The sequence below is a fragment of the Ptychodera flava genome, chromosome 12 (assembly GCF_041260155.1).
Source record: "Ptychodera flava strain L36383 chromosome 12, AS_Pfla_20210202, whole genome shotgun sequence".
NCBI lineage: Eukaryota > Metazoa > Hemichordata > Enteropneusta > Ptychoderidae > Ptychodera > Ptychodera flava.
The window spans coordinates 13,930,708-13,954,455 of record NC_091939.1 but is presented as its reverse complement, the minus strand read 5'-3'; positions in this window follow the sequence as shown (position 1 = coordinate 13,954,455).

Here is a 23,748-nt window from a genome sequence, read left to right as displayed (position 1 = left end):
ATTGGCAAATCTGGTCATTATTGTAGAGTTGTGGTGCATGATAATTACATACTTGTGTTAGGCGAGCCTTCAGTAATTACAGGGGGGGTGGGCCAGGGAATTTCGCGAACACCTGTACTGTAAAATGTGACCCTCCCCCCAATCCTCCTGTCTAAAATGTGACCCTCCCCCTTGTCCGACATTCTAAAACTTGACCCTCCCCCCCCCCCATCACTGCGGTATTCTCCCCGGGAATAAATAAAACAGTATCAGCTAATTTACATAACAATTGGTTCAATTGTTATGTTAGGGACAAATTACAGAGAGGAGGGCTGGTGTTTTTGGAGGGACAGTCGCAATTTATCACGCAAGAATTTTTGAAGAGATATGGTATTTCATACAGTTTAGGGAGGGTCACCATATTTTGTGCAACTATAAGAAGGCAAGATGTAGCTGATTTAGTGCTTCATCCAAAAATATCAAATCATAATACATGGAGTCTATCAGGCAAATTATTGACAATTTGCCCCCACAAAACATGCTATATCTGTATTTTATACATGTTTGATAATGTATTGAAATGTACTTTGCTTGAATAGGGAAGTAAAATGAACATTTGTGTACAAGAAATTGATTTCTGAATTTCATCTAAAAAGTCGGTTCACTATCCATGGTGTTTATGATGAAATTATGAATAGTTTTTTCCAATACAAAAAAGGTAAATCTTTGCATTTCTGTACTCTTGATTATTGATATTGATTTTCTTGATTAGACTAGAGTGGTTACAAATCTATGGTTGTGTAAGAAATTTGATTTTGGAATTTCACCAAAATGTCGATTCACTATGCATTGGGGTCTATGACGAAACTATGAATAATTTTTTTTCAGTACAAAATTAGATAAATCTGTGCATTTATGCATGCTTGATTATTCACATTATTGTTCTTGATAAGACAAGAGTGGTAACAAGTCCATGGTTGTGCAAGAAATTTGATTTTGGAATTTCACCAAAATGTCGATTCACTATGCATTGGGGTCTATGACGAAACTATGAATTTTTTTTTCAGTACAAAATTAGATAAATCTGTGCATTTATGCATGCTTGATTATTCACATTATTGTTCTTGATAAGACAAGAGTGGTAACAAGTCCATGGTTGTGCAAGAAATTTGATTTTGGAATTTCACCAAAATGTCGATTCACTATGCATTGGGGTCTATGACGAAACTATGAATAATTTTTTTTCAGTACAAAATTAGATAAATCTGTGCATTTATGCATGCTTGATTATTCACATTATTGTTCTTGATAAGACAAGAGTGGTAACAAGTCCCGGTTGTGCAAGAAATTTGATTTTGGAATTTCACCAAAATGTCGATTCACTATGCATTGGGGTCTATGACGAAACTATGAATAATTTTTTTTCAGTACAAAATTAGATAAATCTGTGCATTTATGTATGCTTGATTATTCAGATTATTGTTCTTGATAAGACTAGAGTGGTTACAAGTCCATGGTTGTGCAAGAAATTTGATTTTGGAATTTCACCAAAATGTCGATTCACTATGCATAGGGTCTATGATGAAACTATGAATATTTTTTTTCAGTACAAAATTAGATAAATCTGTACATTTATGTATGCTTGATTATTAATATTATTGTTCTTGATTAGACTAGAGTGGTTACAAGTCTATGGTTGTGTAAGATATTTGATTTTGGAATCTCACCAAATGTCAATTACTATGCATGGCGGTCTATAAGTGTGTGCGTATTTTGTTGGTGATTTCCTATTCTAGGAAATATCACACGGACAATCAAAGTTTTGGCCATAATATCAGCTTCTGTCAAAAAGTGACCCTCCCCCCAAGATAGGTTTATAAAAAGTGACCCTCCCCTTGAACTGTTTTCTAAAAAGTGACCCTCCCCCCAATTCCCCCGGCCCACCCCCCCTGTATTACTGAAGGCTCCCTTATCTCCACTGAAAAAATAATAATATAGTACAATAGGTCAGAAATGCATGTAATTTGAAAATCTTCTGGGGGCCAACCATCATTTAAACTATAATGAACTAAGGTTTGGTTTGAGTGAGTCAATACCAGGATTCACTCTTGAGTTGAATGTTTTTTGTTTTTTTAAGACACTCTACTTTCTACGTGTAGTAATTGTAATTCTGCTGCTGTCGGTCGCAAGGTTCAGAATGTTTTATTCAGCTCACCTGTCTGTACATTGCTCGGAGTCTGAACTAATTTCTATCACTTCTTCTAAGGCTGACAAAGTTGTGGTGGTCTTCGTCATCTGCAAAAACAAAATGATTGCAACATTGTGAGGATATCTATATCAGCAGTGGCCATAATCAAAGTCACATAAAAGCATACACTAGCGATGGAGCGCGAATATATTTCTTTATCTTTAACCATGAATACTAGCGCAAAATTTACCTTACCTCATACTCTATATCTTTCCTTTGCTGAAAAGGTGTTTTCTCATCACCATTATCTTCCCTAAAACATTCAAGAATCAGAACAGATGACAATATTAAAAAGACATACATATCAATCAAAGAATGATCGTTCATATAAAATAAAGACAATTTGTATTAGACGGAATTCTTTAGCAATGGAAGAAATCAACGCCGATAGTGTAGGAGACCATACTTATTGGTACAAAATGAATACAGTGATGAAATATTTACCTTTCACTATGAACTGAGGAATCAGAACTGATGTATATTGTATCAGAGTCACCAACACTTGCAACAGCATCATCAATCTGAAATATAAGGTCAGAAATATACAATCTACTTAAAGTAGAAAGTGATGTTTCAACGTGAGAAAAATATGTTTGCAAAGATTTTGCAGACCTGCTGACGAGTAAGGCCTCACTGTGCGATTTCATTTCACTTCAAGGTATGAATGTGGTCAACCATGTCAATACAGTTTGCATATGGATGGCATTTCTTCTGGCAGTCTTCAAACCTTTTCCGTAAAATATCATTGGGTTGTGAACTTACCTCCTCCCACGAGTATGTGCGTATAAGTTGCTTCTTCTCCTTTTTAAGCGGGTTTTTTTTCACATTTCGGCTTGTCACCTTATTCGCCGAATTGTAATCGTCGCACTCCAGTTCCCTGAAAAAGTTAAACAATTCCATGACATTCACTCTTTGCTCAACATAAATTTCCAGATAACATGTAACAAAACACTTTGGGAACTTATGGAAGTTTGTGTCACCTTCTTTAACTTCTGTCCATATTTGTGTGTATTAAAATTTGAGACAAATTGAGTTCCTTTTAGAATACAAAACAAATATTTTCAGATTTCAGAACCTTACCTTTTGTATCTCAGTGAAACAGCTGAATAAGAAAAATAGCACTTTCTTGGGGAGATTCTTGGTATTCCAGGTTCACCTTGGGAAATTTCTAGTGGAGTTACCATAGACTCACTACATGCCCTTACAGCAGACTCTTCTTGCGAACAGCCTTCGTCATGACAATCATTGATTTTCTGTTCTTCAAGTTCATTTGTACCATTTGTACCTTTGAGGACTTCTGCATATGCCTAAGAAGCCGTTTTTTGTAGCTACGTTTTTGCATGTCCATTCTGAAATAGTGTGGTTATCTATTTGCGGATGTGGTACACTTGTAGTGTTCACGTGATACATATTAAGTACTTTATTCAAAGTTGGTGTCATAATCATTATGCAATTACAATCTGTGCTTGATCAGGAGTGGACATATGGAAGGCATCATTGTCAAGGCTTGTAAATTTAAGTTGCTATCGGCCTCTGAACTGATGTCTTTATTCCACCAAAGAAAGTAGGCAAAAATAAATAAATAAATAAAGTAAAATAAATTGTGCAGTTCAGTTAACATCGTTTTCAAACTAGCATGGGCAAGGATTTTTTCAAAATATTTATATTTTAAATATGCATTTCTTAGGGGTTCAGGGCGGTCAAACACTGGCCAGAACATTTCCAGAAAAATGTATCATATATACCGGTAGAAAAGGACAAAAAAACAGAAAAGACGTCCTCGTACAAACAAACATCAAATGTAAAGTAACGAACTCGTGATTCTAAGGGTTTTTTCTTTCTTATTTTTTACTTTCGTGTTTACGTACCTCTCAAAAGTTCATGGTCGCCAGGTAAAAATTAAGGTAGATCGGGTTATCGGAAGAGCACATTTTTTTTGTTCGGCCATAACAACGGGTACATTCATTAATCTCAATTAACCACACAACAGAGGCTATTGTAAATTTATTGCGGTTGGCAAGGTTGGGTGAACAAAAAGCCTCCATTGTGGGGTGGTAGAAAGATGAAACAAACAAACTGTCTCACAATCTAGCATCTGTGAACTTTGATCATGAATGTATCCAAGTTAATTAATTAATCAAAGATTGTAAGTGATACTATCACCTGAATCCACGTGACTTAACATTTTTCCCGCCAAAACTGTTTTATCAATGGGAAACCTCCCTTTCCCAAACTTCACATAACTGTACTCTGTGCGCAGTCTCTTACCCTTACACCTTCACTGTATGGCCTCATATTCCACATTACAGTGTTTCGTTTTTTCTGGGTAAGTTTCTTTCAAATAGTTGCAGCCAATTGTCTAGATCAATGACAGAAATCCGTGCCTTTTATAAGCAAAAAACACTTCAACTATATTAAGTTCCCTTGTTGAACATTAATTAAAGCTTTTCATCTGATTTATAATGTGATAGTGGAAGATGTTTGCTCCCTTGTTCATAAGTTTTAAGTTTGCATAGATTTATAGTCTGTGCTTGATCAAAAGTGGACACTTGGAAGGTGTCAGTGTCAAGGCTTGTAAGTTTAAGTGGCACGGATGGTTGCACAGAAAGCCTGAGATGCATTGCCCAGTGGCAGTAAGATAAAACAAACAACACTGTATCCGCACATCTGTATCACAATCCAGGATCTGTGAACTTTGATCTTGAATGTATGCAGTTAACAGTTAATTAACTTTTTTCCCGCCAAAATTGCTTAATCTATGGGAAAACCCATTTTCCCGAATCTTGGCCATGTAAAGAAGCACTTAATATCACTGTACTCTGTGCATAGTCTCTCACCCTACTTTTATGCTTCACTGTAAATAGCCACTGTCCATTTTAATAAAATCATCTACAGTATTCAGTTTCAATTGGCTGCTGACGACTCGACATGTATTGACATTTATCGGACACTACTGGACGCATGAAATAATACAGTATGACATGAATTACTGCATAATTTTTTACTGTTATGAAGTTGCGTAAAACAATTGCACCTTTGACCTATCTCAAAGACCTGTGACAAAACAGCGAGCAAGTAGATGTTATGCAACATTTGCAGACCTCAGGATAATCACAAACCAAAACACAAGAACAGAGACAGACATTTGTATATTCTGATAGCAGTTCAATTGAGCACACAACGCGGAGTGGAAGACAGACTTCTGATAAGACTAGACGTGTATACGGTCTACTGCCAGAGTAACTATCTCTGATGAGGATTTATCGTATTATGTTTTTCAATATTTCTGTCAATAAGCCCAACTCATACCAATATAATCGACATTCGTGTGAGGCGTGTAATAAGAACAATCAGATATCTGTTATATCATTATATGTAGTAGGTTTCATCAGCTTTCGAACAGTACTCTCAGAGTTAAATCACTAATTACAAAACTGTATTTAATATGTAAATGAGCTATTTATTAACTTGACACGCCCAATTCCTGACACGCCCAATTCTCAGTACAATTAAATATTTATCAGATCAATATCTGAAGCAGATTTCATCAAATGTAATGCTGTAATTTTTGAGTAATATCACTAATTTCAAAGTTCATCAAATATGCAAATAAACCCTAAATTAACTCCACACAACTAAATGCTTTACACCACAATTAGATATCTGTCGGATCAGTATCTGCAGCAGATTTCATCACATTTGGTGCAGTTCTTTCGGAGTTATATGACTAATTACAAAACTTCATAAAATATGTAAATGAGCTATTTGTTAACTTGACACTGCCAAATGCTTGTCAGTACAATTACATATTTATCAGATCAATATCTGTACCAGAATTCACTGACATGGGTGCCGTAATTTCAGAGTTATATACCTAATTACAAAGTTCATTAAATATGCAAATAAACCCTTAATTAACTTGACACTACTAAGTGCTTTACACCACAATTAGATATCTCTTGGATCAGTATCTGCAGGAGATTTCATCACATTTGGTTCAGTTCTTTCGGAGTTATATGACTAATTACAAAACTTCATTAAATATGCAAATGAGCCATTGATTAACTTGACACTGCCAAATGCTTCTAAGTATATTTAGATATATATCAGATCAATATTTGTTGCACGTATCATCAAGTTTGGTGCAGGAATTTCAGAGTTATGTCACTAATAACAAAAGTTCATTAAATATGCAAATGAGCAGATAATTGACATGACACTCACAGTATCATCATAATGTTCAGAGATTGTCATCTCTGAAAAATTTCATGAAATTTTGTGCAGTATTTCTTGATATATGTCTACACTGTCATTACTGTCTCCATAGGGAAACCATCGTACGGAAAAAAATGATATTGAATAACTTCATTAATATGCAAGCCACACTAACCAAAATCTAATCAGTTCTTGCAAGTAGCATATAGTACCTGTGTACCAAATCTGACGTGAATCTGTTCAGGCGTTTTTGAGTTATCGTGTAAACAGACAGACAGACACACTAACATACACCATAGACGGTAGAGGGGGGAAGATCTTCCCCCTCTACTGTCTATGCACACACACACACACACACACACACACACACACACACACACACACACACACACACGGACAGACAGACAGACATCGCTATGACATTAGCCCACGTGTTCACACACGTGAGCTAATAATGAACTAATAAAGTAGCTAATTTATCGGAGCTCTGAATGGGGAAATTCATTTGTAAGCCCATGAGGCAAAGCAAATCATAAACACAAAGAGCTATTTTTATGAAGGAGTCATCGAAGAAGTCTTGCTGTTTAGACAACCACAGTGCACTGTGATGTTTCACTTTTATAACAGTAGCGAAAATTGTACAACTCTAGGCCGTGTTAAGTTAGAATGCTGCCCAGGGACAGATGTTCGGCTTCTCAAATTTTTACAGTTCTTTCCTCGCCTATCGCTCAACTTATTAAGGCCAACGTCGAAACCTTTTGAATGAGTATTGAAAGTTTTCACAGTCTTTAGTTTTGTGAAATTCAAAACATTATTTTCTCTCTTGAACTAACACCTGTACGGCGGCTATTTTGAATTTCAGATATAAGTAAATAATCAGTAGTTTGTTTCTCTAGTACCCGAAGATGCATGTTAACCCTCGATTTTTAAACTTGATTTGTCAAGAAAATGGTTGAAAGCTTCATTGTGGAAAGTTTGAGCAAAAGTGTAAATTTTGAGGTGCATACTTCTTTTTAAAAATATAAAAGATATACAGTACATATGAATATTCACCATTTGAAGTTACAAGTAACGCATAACAAGTTTTGAATAAAACGAATTAGCGCACGTTCTTGGCGACTAATAATAAAATGTCGAGCAATCGAAATTTCACTTCTGATCTTTACTGTTGTGTGAAGATAAGAATGGACAGTGAAATTGATCTAAATGTTATCACACTTGTGTAATTGGTTTGTGAAGTTGTTTCAAAACTTGCCTTAGAAGTTGCACTGACTTGTTATAATTGCGGTGAAAATCAGAGAGCTTTTATGGACCCCTAATAAACACACACCATGGGAGTACACTTTGCGGTGCACTTCACATATGCAGAATCATATTACATTCCTTACCGCCGCCCTGAGTGTCAAAGCCAAGTCAGTGTCTAGTTGTCATTAGACTCTTGTTGTCGTCGCGCTGTATGAAGTTCTTTGTGCAAAAGAAATCATGATCCACGGGAAAAGAGGTGTACATACGCCAGAAGCAGTACGTGCGAAAGTTCTCGAAATGTACGTGGATGGAAAGTCATTTCGACAGATATCAGCGGTGACCGGCATTGGCAAGTCATCAGCGTAAGACATGCTGTGTAAGTCATCCTCAGAAATGAAGACGGCCACTATCCGTGTTTGGGAATAGTACGAGAACTCGACTTTGAACATGTACTCGGCCATGGCCACTACTGAAATACAAGTGTGTGTACACTTGTAGAAAACATTTATCCCACACACATAGACACTAATCAGTTCCTACCGGCCGACAGGTTTTATTGCTTTGCTTCAGCAATTACAGCTGAAGCCTGCTGTGAAACAACACTATCATCCGTCTGTTCTTTGCCTCAAGTTAATTACAAGTACTGATACTGCAGCAAGTTTTGGAACAACTTTACAAACCAATTACACAAGTGTGATAACATTTGGATCAATTTCACTGTCCATTCTTATCTTCACACGACCATAAAAATCCCTTTCAAAAATAGAATGTTAACAAACTTTGAAAAAAAACCGAGAACTTTAACTTTGACCTTAATTTTTTGGCCTTGCAGTGGCAGTGCTTAATGCTTTCTGGGCACTGATCATGTACCAAAGCCGCATAACCATTCCCCATCATATGGGATATATGGATTTGATTGGCGTACCTCGACAAAAATTCGATAAAAAAGGCGCTACAGAAGAGTCTGGTAGGGGCACGATCACTACGAGCCTCCCAGGACCTCGATGGTAGACTGAAAGCGGTGGTATATGAAAAGAAAGAATTTTATATGTCAACAACCCTCCCCCCCCCACACACACACACACAAACACACCATAACGTGCAAGGCACTCGGCTTCTTTGCTTGATCGCAAACTTGACTTTTCGCCGTCTGCAAAAACGTTATACATGAAAATAAAAATTAAAATATGAAAAATGTATTACTTACGATTTATACAGGTGAAATTTTGATCAATAAATGATGAGTTAGGGCTCCGATGAGAGCGTGTCCTTATTTGATGTGCGATTCGCTGGATTCGGCCAGGCGCAATTTACAATGATATGTCCGGGTGCGCGCTCGAGAGTAAAGCAGCGGTGCATGTGTTGTTGTTCTTAGCTGTTCACGTTTCAGTGTTGTTTGTTTGTATCAAGCATAGACAGTAGAGGGACAGTAGATGGGAAAACCCCGGGGAAACCCTTCTACTGTCACCGTATGATAAAGAATGGAGCCACCATAACCATATTCTGGGTGCAATTCTCCATCAGATTTGAGCTCACAACCGACCGCAATGTATTCACCTAACAAAATCCCCACCCGATTAATACAAAATACACAAGTATAAATGTTCCAGATACAAGTTATAAAAAGACAGTATTCTGATAAAGAGTTTCCGGGTTCAACTTTCAAGAAAAAAATCGCAGGCTGATATAGAAGTTTAGGGGAACCACCAGAGAACTCGGATGCCTAGCACATTGGCCGTTCCTATAAATTGATATCTCTAAATGATAGATCAAGCTGAAAATCAGGAACTTGATTGTTCATAGAGGAAGGTAGTATTCAAAGGAAGTGATCCTATTGAAACGCTGTGCAGTTCAAAATTCTTAAAAAGCACAGTTTGTTGTTTGAATGTCCTTATTTTGCCGGATTCGCGGTAAAACAGCAGTGTTCCTAATGCGCATGCGCTGTTGTTCTTAGCTGTTTACTTTCCCATGTTGTTTGTTTGTATCTACCATGGACAGTAGAGGGAAAACCCCTCTACTGTCTGTGTACGATAAAGAATAAAGTCAGCATGACCACTGAGTTTAAGCGTGCAACTTTCAAAACAAAAACATCACTATATTCTCCGTCAGATTTGAGCTCACAACCAACCGCAATGTATTCACCTAACAAAATCCCCACCCTAACATACAAAATACACAAATATAAATGTTCCAGATACAAGTTATAAAAAGACAGTATTCTGATACAGAGTTTCCGGGTTCAACTTTCAAGAAAAAAATCGCAGGCTGATATAGAAGTTTAGGGGAACCACCAGAGAACTCGGATGCCTAGCACATTGGCCGTTCCTATAAAGTGATTCTTTTGAATTCTATTGAAACGCCGTGCAGTTCAAAATTCTTAAGAAGAACAGTTTGTTGTTTGAATGTTCTCGGATCTTTCACTTTCTCTCTCATTCGTTTCCTTTAGGTAAAAAATACATTGGGAAGGAAATTTAACATGCATATATTCTTTTCAATGGATTACATCAAATAGAAAGACGAGATATGTAGAGGTTAGAAAGTTGAATCTTGTGCAAGATTTGTCATTATATCATACCAGTACATTGATGGCGCAAATGCAGCGATCTGATTGGTCGAGATGTGAAAAGAACCGTTGTATAATCGCTAAATAGCACGGTTGGCACACGGGCGAGCTCTCGGCATGAGTAAAATCCCTTTTGACGTTCAATGCCAGAATTTCAGTATACTCTTATGATATAATAATAATAAACCACACCACGCATCCATATACCACTCGATTTTGACCAAAATACTTCCCCGGATCACGACATATATGCACTCGCTATCTCCCTTGTATATATGTCGTGAACTGGTCAAAATCTTGTTCAATGTTTTTCCTACCGACATATGCATGTGTGTGTTGGTTGGTAAACTTAAATGTACCACGTTACAAAGATTTCATCTTGAGAGAATAATTTCATTTTCTTAAAAAATAAAATGCTGTGACATCATAGCAACACTCCAAGGTATCTGGCGTGTCGATGTCATTTTGTGAGAAAGTATCATATAGTTCACAGTCCCTCTAAGCACTATGCATAGTTCAAGTATCACGCAGCTTAGCCCAGCGGTTCGGATTTTTTTGCGTAAAACAACAATGAAGACGCAAGAGCATTGTCAAACATAGCCCAAGAACATGAAACAACAGTTCTGATATTTTAAAAATCATTCGAAAAATAATCCATTTCACTAGGACGAGAATATTTGCTCAATTTGAAAAAAGGGAACTTATCTGTAAAAGCCTCCCTGGATATTTTCGCGCCTGACAAACTTATTCGATACGTGGAGATGAAAATGAAGGATGAAAAATGTAACTTATGTATACAGGTACAATGCTTAAAGATGAACTTTTAACGTTAAATGAAGTTTTCGATGAAAGCATGCCCTAAGGCTTCTTTGATGTGAGATTCGAGGAAGCATAAATGTAATTTTTGTGATATGTCTCCATAGGGCGCGAGAGTAAAACAATAAGTGTTCCTCATTTAGTGATGTTTAATTATATGTAGCACATATACGCCAGATGAAGTGTTTTTTTCAATGAAAAATGCAGCTAGGCTTGGATGTCCTTCATATAATCTCAGAGATGAATGAGTCCCTTGGACCATTTTATATTGTGGAACAAAAGACTGGAATATGGATGTAATCATATTGTTTTCTTGTTCTATTTTTTGCTCTGAGCCAAATTGGCTAACAATTCTCAGGAATATTTAGCCAACATCAACCAAAGAGAGGTACTCATGAGCGTGTGTTGCAGTACATGCTACTTTTAGAACCTTTATTGCTGTATGTGGTGTCGAAGAAACTCATTAAAATGACCACATTACGTCTCATTGAATTTGTATAAATTTTCGAACACAAGTTATTATATCGAAATATCATTTTTTCCTCCTTGTGTTCCAACCGATATCAAAAGCACGATATCTCCAGTCAATGTGAGTGTATTAGTCCTAAACTAAATCTGTACAAAATGTAACCCTTAAGCCACCCTGCGACGGGTTCTCGCTACTGGCGAAAATTTAATATCTTTACTTGCCCGTACACGCTCCTATTGTGTTTCAACGGAGCCGTCAAAATAAGTTTCCATAGTAGCTTGCGGAAGGAAAGGCTGTAATACCTCTGGCTGGCTTTTGCTGGCTGATATATCTCAAGATTCTCAACAGCCAAAATGGTGTGCTGTATTACAGTGTGACATACTTTAGAATCTTTCAAGCAACTGAATAACCTATCTGTTTTCTATTTGAGTTGTGACTTGTGTAAAGAAATGACTGGTGAGGACACATCGAAATGCAAATATTAACCCTTTTTTGAAACACAAAATTTCAGAGAAACAGGTCTCTGAAAGCGCACAAAGAGGGTTTATTGACACTATCACTATGGACGTCAGTTACAGATATTATAACGATGCTCCGTTGTCAACGTTTTCATTGTAATTTCCGAAAAGCTGTTTGACCCTTTATTGTTAACTTACATTTTTCCCAAACTGGCGAATTAAGTCAAACCCCGCCCTCCCGCCAATTACACATTAGGAGGATACGCAAATATAAGGGAACTACCAACCAACTCAGATACCTTCAACATTTTGTTGTTCATATGGATTTTTTAGTGGTTTGCTAGACCAGATCTTGCAAACATTCCCCATAAATGTGCGTACCCGCCCCCTCCGAGTTGGAACCATTCCCCAGTGCATGGGACATCCACGCTAGACGCCAAAACATACATTTTGGTGTTCCACGATAAAAAGCGGATGCGATTGTGTGAAAATGAGACAAATAGATGCAATACTCTTAGAAGTAAGAACACATTACGGTTGCATTGCTTGGTACTATTTCACGTACGACCCTCTGACGGTTAATCCCCCCAGGTGTACATGCAAGACTCCTGGGGCCTTCATTGTTGATAGATAGAGGCAGTACATGTATTTAAAAGCCAAGAAGTACAAATTGGTGTTTTAAAGGCAATGGGTCTTTCGCTGGCATTCTCATATATTGCTGCAAAAAATGTTGCATCCTGATTTGAAAGTTTAAATGGAATATGTGCATATACAGGTGTACACATGATCAATAAAGTAAGATTCAAGTTTCTATTAGTCTAAGAGTAAACTCTGCTTTGAAGTGCGACAAAGGCTGGTTGGATCTTTTGACGATTCGCCTGCAAAAGCAGTGTATGTGTAACGTATATATGTGTCAATCTATCGGTTAGAACGCTTCTCCACCTCTGTAATTAAACAGCTTATCTCGAAAAAGGAGGAACCATACATGAACAATTTAAGTGATAAGGACCAAAATTGGGTCAGTCGGTAAGACCTGTTGATGACGTCTTTTTCCGCGTCTTTTATTAAGGTATGGCAGAAGTAACACCCCACTACATAGCGTGGCACGAACGTCCAATGTGTGTGTTTCGGTGGCCTATGTCCACTCTCAATCGACATTCTAACCACACTATATATACTTTGTAACAAAGTGGCATGAAAAATTATCATCTGTGATAGAAATAGTACCCCCTTTTCTACATGTGATATGTAATAAAAATTAGATTTGGCGATCAGTATGCCGAATTCGCCTGCAGTGCAAACAGAAAGAAAGGTTCCCATTTGTAAACATATTGGGCATTGAGTTTGTGTGCACCTGGAGACGACAAAAACTGTTACGTGTTTGTAAATGCTGATTTCAATCGAATTATATACATTTGCATGGATTAATTTGACACATGAGTACTTTACCGATACACTTTTTTATTTCAAAGCAATATTTTTCATCGAAGAAGTAATGAACCCCTTGCCTCATACAATATATTTTTTTTAAATGTAGAGAAACTTGAGTTCATCACGGTTGCAATAATCAACACGAAGGATGGCAAGGTACATATTTCGGGTAAAAAACCTAAATTTTGTATTGATAAGTACGAAGTAATTTTAAAGGGACAAAGTCGATCATTTTTCATGAATTTTGCTTGATACGAGATACTACTTATATTGTTTGTCATGAATGAATGAATGGGTGACCATGCATATATTCGACCCCGGTTTTAGGCAAGATACATGAAAACATCGCGAAAATGAATTAATGGTCATGACAATTAATTCATTTTCGCGATGGTTTCAATTAATTTGTCTAAAACCGGGGTCGAGTATATGCATGGTCACCCATTCATTCAGTATCTTTCATTCATGTCAAACAATGTAAGTAGTATCTCGTATCAATCAAAATTCATGAAAAATGGCCGACTTTGTCCCTTTAAGGCAAAACCCTAACTTATAAGTTTAATATGTCATTCGAAATTAGACTTTGTTTTTCAAGATATTTCTGTTGTGATTAAATGATCTTTCTTCAGACTTATATATGTCTCTGAAAGATACGGACACCCAAAGTTTGCCCTCAAAATATTTTGATCTAACGTTACTACTTGACTTTTTCTGTTGAAGGACAAATTTTCATGAGTTTTTATGAACATGTTCACTTCTGCAGACATAATCTGGCAATGATCGACATTATACTTTTGCTGAATGATATATTATTTCCGTATTTGTTTAGCCGAATCCAAACTCACTTGCCATATTGTGATGTCACAACGCCAATATTACTTTCTTAATTATATTTTTCAGTACCAGGGTTCAAGTTGTTGACATAAAAATGTTTCACGATAAGAAAGAAGAATCACACTACTGACAGAATAAGGAGGGAAATTACATGTATCTACTGGCCACTAGAGGGCTCACCGTTGATGCCGGTGGTGAAAGGGATTGTGTCACAGTACCAAAATCAGTCAAGTTTACCTCTTCCCGTAGGATTACTCCTCTTCCCACTGCACTTCACTGGGAATTTCGAGAAATCACACGTCTAATTTTGCCATCGTTATGCATAACTCTGTGAAAATGGATAAAAAACCTTGGCCGATGAAAATGTTATTGTCGCCCCTACAGCATCGACAAAAATAATACTGACAAAACTTTAGTTCAATAAAATAACTCATATGGAACGAATGCATTTCTAATTTTTCAATGGCAGAAGCTGTATAAGTTTATCAAAAATATACAAGAGTAAATTACATAAGACCTATTACCGTCCCCTATAGCATTCCATAGGCACAGTGTGTAACTCCAAATCTTAGACATCATGTTTATCAACTTTTGTCTTCCGCCATGCATTTTTATGGATATTTTCAAACTGATTCAGATGAATGAACTAATCTAGGTCCATATGTACGTCCATCAATGTCATCCTCATGCATAATGCATAAATTATGTAGAATACATCAATTTGATGACGTGACATACATCGTCTACGCTATGATTAGCCATTCCCTATAATTCTACCGACATGTCATTCAATTAGTACATCGCTCCCCGTTCCGAAAGCAATAACAGGGGTATGATCATTTTCAGTTAAAGTACATGAATTTCGCCATTCGCTCTGATTGTGAATGGCTGTATTGAAGGCATGAGATCAGATTCGGTAGTTGGCAGGGATTTGCCAACAGGGAGGGTAAAATAAATGTTATGGTAGGAAGGACAGTCATTGTAATGGAGAAAGGGCTAGCGGGGATATTTACCTTAACTTAACTTAACTTAACTTAACTTTATTTGATCACAGTGCAGGGCCTCAGCCCCTCGCACAGAGTTTACAAAGTTTTACATTATTAAGTGAGCTGGTCCATAAACTGTTCCTAAGACGTGAAGTACAAAACCTATTAAGTGGATTATGAGTCAATTTTACAGATCTACAAAAAAAAAACCAAAAAACATTTGAATACTGTAAATATACATAAAATAATAGATTAGATTCTAGGTAAGTCTGGTAAAGTTTCTCTTCTCTTGAAAGCATTCAATAGATACAATGAAAGTTGAGAGACCTTGTCTTTGTTTTGCGATGACATGATTTCCACAAGCTTATTTCTATGTAAGTTAAATTTCCATTCCATTGGAAAATAAGTGTTTCTAAAATCCTCGTAAAGTGGACACAGAAAAATAAAGTGAAATTCGTTTCTACAGTTGTATATTTTTAAACTCTTCACAATACATACAGATTCTCCGTTCTACTGGCAAATTAAGATGACGACCGATTTCTATATTAAGTTTGTGTGTGGAACAACGAAAATTTGCTAATATTCGTTTACGACTGTAGCTAAGGTAATCCAAATATTTTTCTGGCTCAAGCAAAGACTTGAACTCGCAATAAACACTAAGTCTTGAAGAATTTGTCAAACTATAATGCCACTCTTGTTTACAACAGTCATTTAGCCTTTGAGTGAAATTTATCAAGAAAATCTTGGCGTCACCAACTTGTTGTTCCAGCCAAACAATTCCAAAACCGTATCGAAGAGGAGATTTTTAACGTGTGTAACCCATGTGATTCTACCAGCATCATCTAGTCGTTTTAACATAAGATAACATGCTTTCGGATATCTATGATTTCCCATTTCAAGTAACTTTAACCAGTATGAGATACATCTTTTGAAATAAATACAACATAATGGGAGTCTACCACATTCCCCGAGCACGGCCGAAGTATTTACACTGCTATTTACGCCTGTCAAAAATCTACAGAACTGAACTTGTACACGCTCGATACTTTCTGAGTATTCGAAACCCCAGATCTCACTACCGTAACACAATACAGGGACAACAACTGCATCAAAAAGTTTAAAAGAATTCAATATCGACATCCCACCAAGCTTTTAATGGTTAACTGTACTGAAAATAGTGCTTTTAGCCCCTTTGCAACGAGATTTGACTTTGCAGGTGACCATGATAACCTTGATGACAAAAGTAACCCCAAATAATTATAATGTTTTACAGTATCAACCCGTTGTCCTGCGAAAAACCAGTTTTCATATCTTCTAAGATACCCCCCGTTGCGAAATACAATAATTTTTGATTTGGATAGATTGACTTCCATTTCCCATTGTTTACAAAATTGCTCGAGTTGGTTTAATTTACGCTGTAAACTTATTGGCAAATCGGCAGAATCAGCAATATCATCGGCATACATTAATATGCCAATTGTGGGAACATTGTTACGTGCAGAGAAAACGAACAAAAGGGTGAACTCAGCAGTTTCCGTTTAAACAAAATTTATTACGAAAACAAAACTAATTGCTAAGTTAGGGACAGAGTACAAGCTTTAAAAGTGTACAGACTACTTATCTCAGCTGGGACGGCAAAGCTCCAGTCTCAGAGTTGTAACAGTCAGTTGGATGAATGAACAGTCCTTTGGCTTGCAGGCTTGAAGCTGCACAAAGACCACAGTATAAATCCAGCGTTGACAGTGAAGGTCTTGAAAGTCTTGAGAATGACTACTGCTGGAGTTTAGTAACACACAAGAGACACGATCCCAAAAGTCTGACTGGAAGCTGAGCACGTCCCTTTTATAAAGGCATATAAGAACAATCTAGAACTTTTATTGACATGCTAATTACTGTTCTAAAATTATCTCCCTTACACAACTAATCAACTTTCCAGAACATTCCAAACATGACTAATTGAATTCAAGGTTGTGAGGTCATCAAGGGCAGTGACCTTGAGAATGTTCTAGACTAATTGAACTCAGGTCATGATGAGTGTGGGGGAAATGACCTACATAACACACCCCCTCTTCAAAAAAGAAATTTTTCAAAGAAAAATCTTTCTTTTACAAATGTAATCTTGAAAAGGATTTAAGTACTCAAATTTTGTTTTACTCTAAAGTAAAATTTCTTGAAAGTGAACAACAATAAATTTCTTGAAAGTGAACAACAATAATTTCTAAATACGAGAGAGACAGTCTGCAATTAAATTGTCTCTGCCTTTGATATGTCTAATGTCAAGATTAAACTCCTGTAACATTAAACTCCATCTTAGCAATCTCTGATTTTTGCCTTTAAATTTCTGCAGAGAAACAAGAGGGTTGTGATCAATATAAACCACTATTGGCTGATTTGAAGAAGTAACATAAACTTCAAAATGCTGTAAAGCTAATATCAAAGATAAACACTCTTTTTCAATTGTAGAGTAGTTTCTCTGGGATTTGTTAAATTTGCGTGAAAAATAGCAAACAGGATGATCTACACCATGACTATCCTCTTGCAATAAAACAGCACCAGCAGCCGTATCACTAGCATCTACAGCTAATTTGAATGGCAAAGTGAAATCTGGTGCAGACAACACTGGGGCACTTTGCAGTATGGCTTTAAGTGTATCAAATGCCTGTTGGCATTGCTCTGACCAAACAAACTTTACTTTCTTTTTAAGTAAGTTAGTCAAAGGCTCAGTAATTGTGGAGAAATTTGGACAGAATTTTCTGTAGTAACCAGCCATACCGAGAAAGCGCATCAGTTGTCGTTTGCAGTTTGGTATGGGAAAACTTGAAATGGCACTGATTTTGGCATCAACAGGTTTTACCTCACCCTGTCCTACAGTATGTCCGAGGTAAGTTACCCTTGCCCAACCAAACTCAGATTTGGCAAGGTTGACAGTCAACATTGCTTTGCTCAGTCTCTCAAAGAACTTTCGCATGAGCTTGATGTGTTCCTCCCAGTGTCACTATACAAGACTACGTCGTCAACGTAAGCTGCACACCCGTCTAGCCCGGATATGACGTCGTTGATCATCCGTTGGAACGTTGCCGGAGAGTTCTTCATTCCGAATGGCATCACCTTGTACTGGAACAATCCGTCTGGTGTAACAAAGGCGGATATTTCACGAGCACGATCCGTCAGAGGGACTTGCCAAAATCCCTTCAGTAGGTCAAATTTCGTCACATACTTGGCTTTTCCCACTCGGTCGATGCAGTCATCAATCCTCGGGATTGGGAAAGTGTCTGTCTTTGTTAAAGTGTTGACCTTCCTAAAGTCCGTGCACATACGATAACTGTGATCTGATTTGGGAACAAGTATGCACGGCGAACTCAGTTACTTTTACTGGGTTCAATAAAGTCATTGTCCAGCAGGTATTTGACTTCTTCCTGGAGATATTTCGCTTTTGTTGGATTCAGTCTGTATGGATGTTGTTTTACAGGCTTACTGTCCCCAACATCAACGTCGTGATAGATGACGTTTGTCCTCGTTGGAACATCTTGAAATAGGTGTTTATATTCGTGGAGCAGTTCTTTCACCTGTTGTTGTTGTTCTGGCTGGAGGTGGTGCCAACTTTGTAGACTCCAGCTTCTCCAGGATTTCTGAGTTTTGAAGCTTGACCGAGCCCAGCTTTGAGTTTAGAGTATTTTCACTCAAGTCAGTTTCAGTATCACTATCTTCATAATGGTTTGAACTGACTGCACTGACAGGCTGTGTTATAGTAGGATTATCCCTATCCAAATATGGCTTAAGCATATTTATGTGGCATAACTGTTTTTGTTTTCGCCTGTCAGGTGTTATTATGATGTAATTTAAATTGCTTAATTTTTTATCGATTAGATATGGCCCAAAGTAACGAGCAAGGAGTGGTTTGCCAGGAATTGGAAGTAGAACAAGAACTTTTTGACCTGGTTCAAACTTCCGTTTTGAGGTGCTTTTATCATATCTGGTTTTCATTGACTGCTGAGATGACTCAAGATTTTCTCTGGCTAATTCACATGCTTTAGAGAGTTTTGTACGAAAATCTGACACATATTGCAAAATATTCAGACAATCATCATCGTCAGACAGGAATTTCTCTTTAACGAGCTTAAGTGGGCCACGGACTGTATGTCCAAATACAAGCTCAAATGGGCTAAAACCAAGAGACTCTTGAATTGACTCTCTAACAGCAAAGAGCAGAAAATGAATTCCTTCATCCCACTGCTTCTCTGTGTCAAAACAGTAGGTCCTAATCATGTTTTTCAAAGTTTGATGAAATCGCTCAAGAGCACCCTGACTTTCTGGATGATAGGCGGATGACCTATACTGTTTAATGCCTAGCTGATCCATTACTTGTTGAAAAATTCCAGACATAAAGTTGGAGCCTTGATCGGACTGGACACATTTAGGGAGGCCAAATAAAGTGAAAAATTTGACTAAAGCTCTCACTATAGTCTTTGTCTTTATATTTCTCAGTGGTATGGCTTCTGGGAACCGAGTTGATGTACACATTATTGTCAGCATGTACTCATTTCCTGATCTTGTTTTTGGTAGGGGCCCAACACAGTCTATTAGTATCCTACTAAATGGTTCTTGAAATGCAGGAATTGGCTGTAAAGGGGCCTTTGGAATGGTCTGATTTGGCTTTCCTACCATTTGACATGTGTGACAAGTTTTACAGAAATGTGCTACATCCTGCCTGAGATTAGGCCAATAAAAGTGACTGAGAATTTTATGATAAGTTTTCCTGACTCCTAAGTGACCAGCCCAGGGGGTTTCATGGCCAGGCGCAATATTTCAGCACGGTAGGGCTTTGGAACCACTATTTGATGTTTTATAGCCCAATCGTCATCAACCAAAACATCTGGAGGTCTCCATTTACGCATGAGAATACCAGACTTTGTATAATAGAAACAGAGCTATCTGAAGTTTTACCTTCATCATCTACCCTGTCAAACAAAGACAAAATATCTGGGTCTTTGTGTTGTTCTGCAATGAGATTTGATCTAGAAAATGTCTGACTTTGGTCAGCAGAAGTTTTACTGGAAGTTTCAAATCCACGAGGGATAACGGAATGATCCGTGTCAAACACCTGACTGAGAAAGGTGTCATTTAAGTCAACATCTGTGACATTATTTTTGAGAGTATTTGATTCTCGGAAGTTTTCTTTGACATGGCTCGAGTAATGGCACATGAAGGAAATAAATCGGGTATCTCTTGTTCAATTGGCTCTGGATCCTGATCTAAACTAGGATTATCAGTCACAAGTGGATTAGTAATGACCTTGTCCCCAGCAAGGTCGTTTCCAAGAAGAAGGTGAATCCCTTCAAAAGGCAAAAAAGGCCTAATACCTAAAGTCACAGGTCCAGAAACAAAGTCCGAAGACAAATAGACATTATGGAGAGGAACAGGAATGTAGTCATTACAATCTACCCCCTTAATAAGAACTTTAGAACCTGAAAATGACTTTTCAGAAAACGGCAGGGTATCTGCCAACAAAAGAGACTGGGAAGCCCCGGTATCTCTTAAATTTTGACAGGGGTAGCGGAAGAAAAATCACTAGAAAGTGATAAAAACCATCGTGAATAAATGGTTCGAAAATACCCATAATGCTATCTTGAGAAGAATTGACCTTGACCTCATTAATTGGGGATGAGAGGGGTTTAACCTCAGAAAATGTGTTGCACACATTATTAGACTCTAATTGAGTTGATGAAGAAATAAAGCCGGTTGGCTTAGATCCACTTTGACCACTTTGACCTTCACGTTTTCTTTTCAATTTGAAACACTCTGACATTAAATGGCCGTCTTCTTACAATAATTACAAGAAAGTGTACCGAACTGTTTGTCAGAAGGAGATTGAGACTTGGGATTTGATGATGTGGAAGTGTTACTTGAACTCTGTGAACTGTTGTCATTTGATTTTCTACTGTCCTTTGAAAATTCTTGGATGAAAAGGACGAGTTAAATTTACCTGCATTGTTTCTGTAGGAAAAGGACTGGGATGGTTTGCTGAGAAATGAAGATTTGTGGGTCAATGAATAATCATCGGCCAAACGTGCAGCAACCTCTAATGTATCTGCCTTTTGTTCATTGATAAACGTCTTGATGTCACTCCGGATGCACCTTTTAAATTCCTCAATCAAAACAAGTTGTCGTAATTTGTCATAATTCTGACTGACCTTTTCAGAAGAACACCAGCGATCAAACAGTTGTTCTTTTGTTCGAGCAAATTCAACATAAGTTTGGTCTTTCGCCTTCTCACAATCCCTAAATTTCTGACGGTACGCTTCAGGCACCAACTCATAACCCTTGAGAATTAATTCCTTCACAGAATCATAATTTGAAGCCTGCTCTACTGACAACTGAATGTAAATTTCTCTGGCTTTACCCACCAAAGCACTCTGCAAAAGCATTGACCAGGACTCCTTAGGCCAGTTCAGACTCTGAGCAATTTTCTCAAAATGAAGGAAATATTTATCAACATCCTTTTCTTGGAAAGGGGGAACTAACCTGAAATGCTTAGTGATGTCAAACTTGTCTGAAGGGAAGAATTTTCCTGACTGTCCAAGCTCCAAACGTTTCATTTCTAATCTTTCCTGCCTATCTTTCTCTCTCTGTCTTTCTTCCATTTCTAATTGCATTTGTATTTTTTCTTTTTCTAATGCCTGTCTCTCTTTTTCCATTTGTAATTCTAGTTTCTTGATCTCCAAATTTGTCTGCATTTCTAATTCTAATTTTCTGAGTTCAGAGGTAGACTCGGGCTCATAATCTTTCAGGTGGATTCCTCAAATTGGCCTAAATCAACTAGATGTTTGGCAATACGGTACTGTATTTCCCTCTTGCGCATAGATCTTTTGACTTCTACTTTAAGGAAATTGGCCAGTGCAATGAGGTCGTCTTTTCTGAGGGAATCAAATGTGTCCTGATCAAGGTCATCCATTTCCTCTGGTTTAAATTCCGCCATGATTAAATTTCGCTGAGTTCACAGAATACTGTAGTTTTAAAAAAGGCAGGCAAAATGTTGTCAAACGGCTCAAATATTCGTACCCGGACAAGCCCCCAATTTGTTACGTGCAGAGAAAACGAACAAAAGGGTGAACTCAGCAGTTTCCGTTTAAACAAAATTTATTACGAAAACAAAACTAATTGCTAAGTTAGGGACAGAGTACAAGCTTTAAAAGTGTACAGACTACTTATCTCAGCTGGGACGGCAAAGCTCCAGTCTCAGAGTTGTAACAGTCAGTTGGATGAATGAACAGTCCTTTGGCTTGCAGGCTTGAAGCTGCACAAAGACCACAGTATAAATCCAGCGTTGACAGTGAAGGTCTTGAAAAGTCTTGAGAATGACTACTGCTGGAGTTTAGTAACACACAAGAGACACGATCCCAAAAGTCTGACTGGAAGCTGAGCACGTCCCTTTTATAAAGGCATATAAGAACAATCTAGAACTTTTATTGACATGCTAATTACTGTTCTAAAATTATCTCCCTTACACAACTAATCACTTTCCAGAACATTCCAAACATGACTAATTGAATTCAAGGTTGTTAGGTCATCAAGGGCAGTGACCTTGAGAATGTTCTAGACTAATTGAACTCAGGTCATGATGAGTGTGGGGGAAATGACCTACATAACACATCCTCATTGACATAGATCCCACTAGACTGTACATACACATATAGTTAGATAACTCATTGATGAATAATGAAAATAAAAGAGGACTTAGCATGCATCCTTGTCTCGTACCAATAGTGCATTTAAAGTAGTCAGTTAAGCCATCCTTACATTTCACACATGATTTAAGTTGTGAATACATTGATCGTAATAATTTCAAAATTTTACCATGAACACCATATGAGATTAATCTATGCCACAAGAGTTCATGATTGACACGATCGAAGGCTTTCGAAAAGTCTATAAAACTACATAAAAACGGCCTCCTTTCAAAGATAAATATTTCTGTACTAGAGCTTGCAGGCAAAATATATTGTCAATTGTACAATAACCTTTTCTAAATCCTGCTTGAGACTCTACAATTACATTATTTCCATGGTCCAATCTACTAATCTTTGATTCAAAATTTTAGTAAAAATCTTACTACAAACTGATAATAAAGAAATACCTCTATAATTATTAACATCATGCAAAAACCCTTTTTTATGTAAAGGAAAGACAATTCCCTTGCACCATTCTTCTGGATATTGCCCAGCTTCCAAAATGGCGTTAAAAAGCTTACATAAGTGCGGTGAAATAATATCATTTGCAGCTTTGAAAATTTCAGCAACGAATCCATCTGGACCTGCAGCTTTCTTATTCTTAAAACTATTAATGGCATGACGTACTTCCTGTTCTGAAACGACTTCGTTTACAGAAAATGGACAATTATCATTACATAAATCACAAAAGGAATCATGTTCATTAATCTTACGTTTAACATTTGTATTGAAATTTACATCCTTTATGATATTACCCTCACAATTCAATAACTCCTG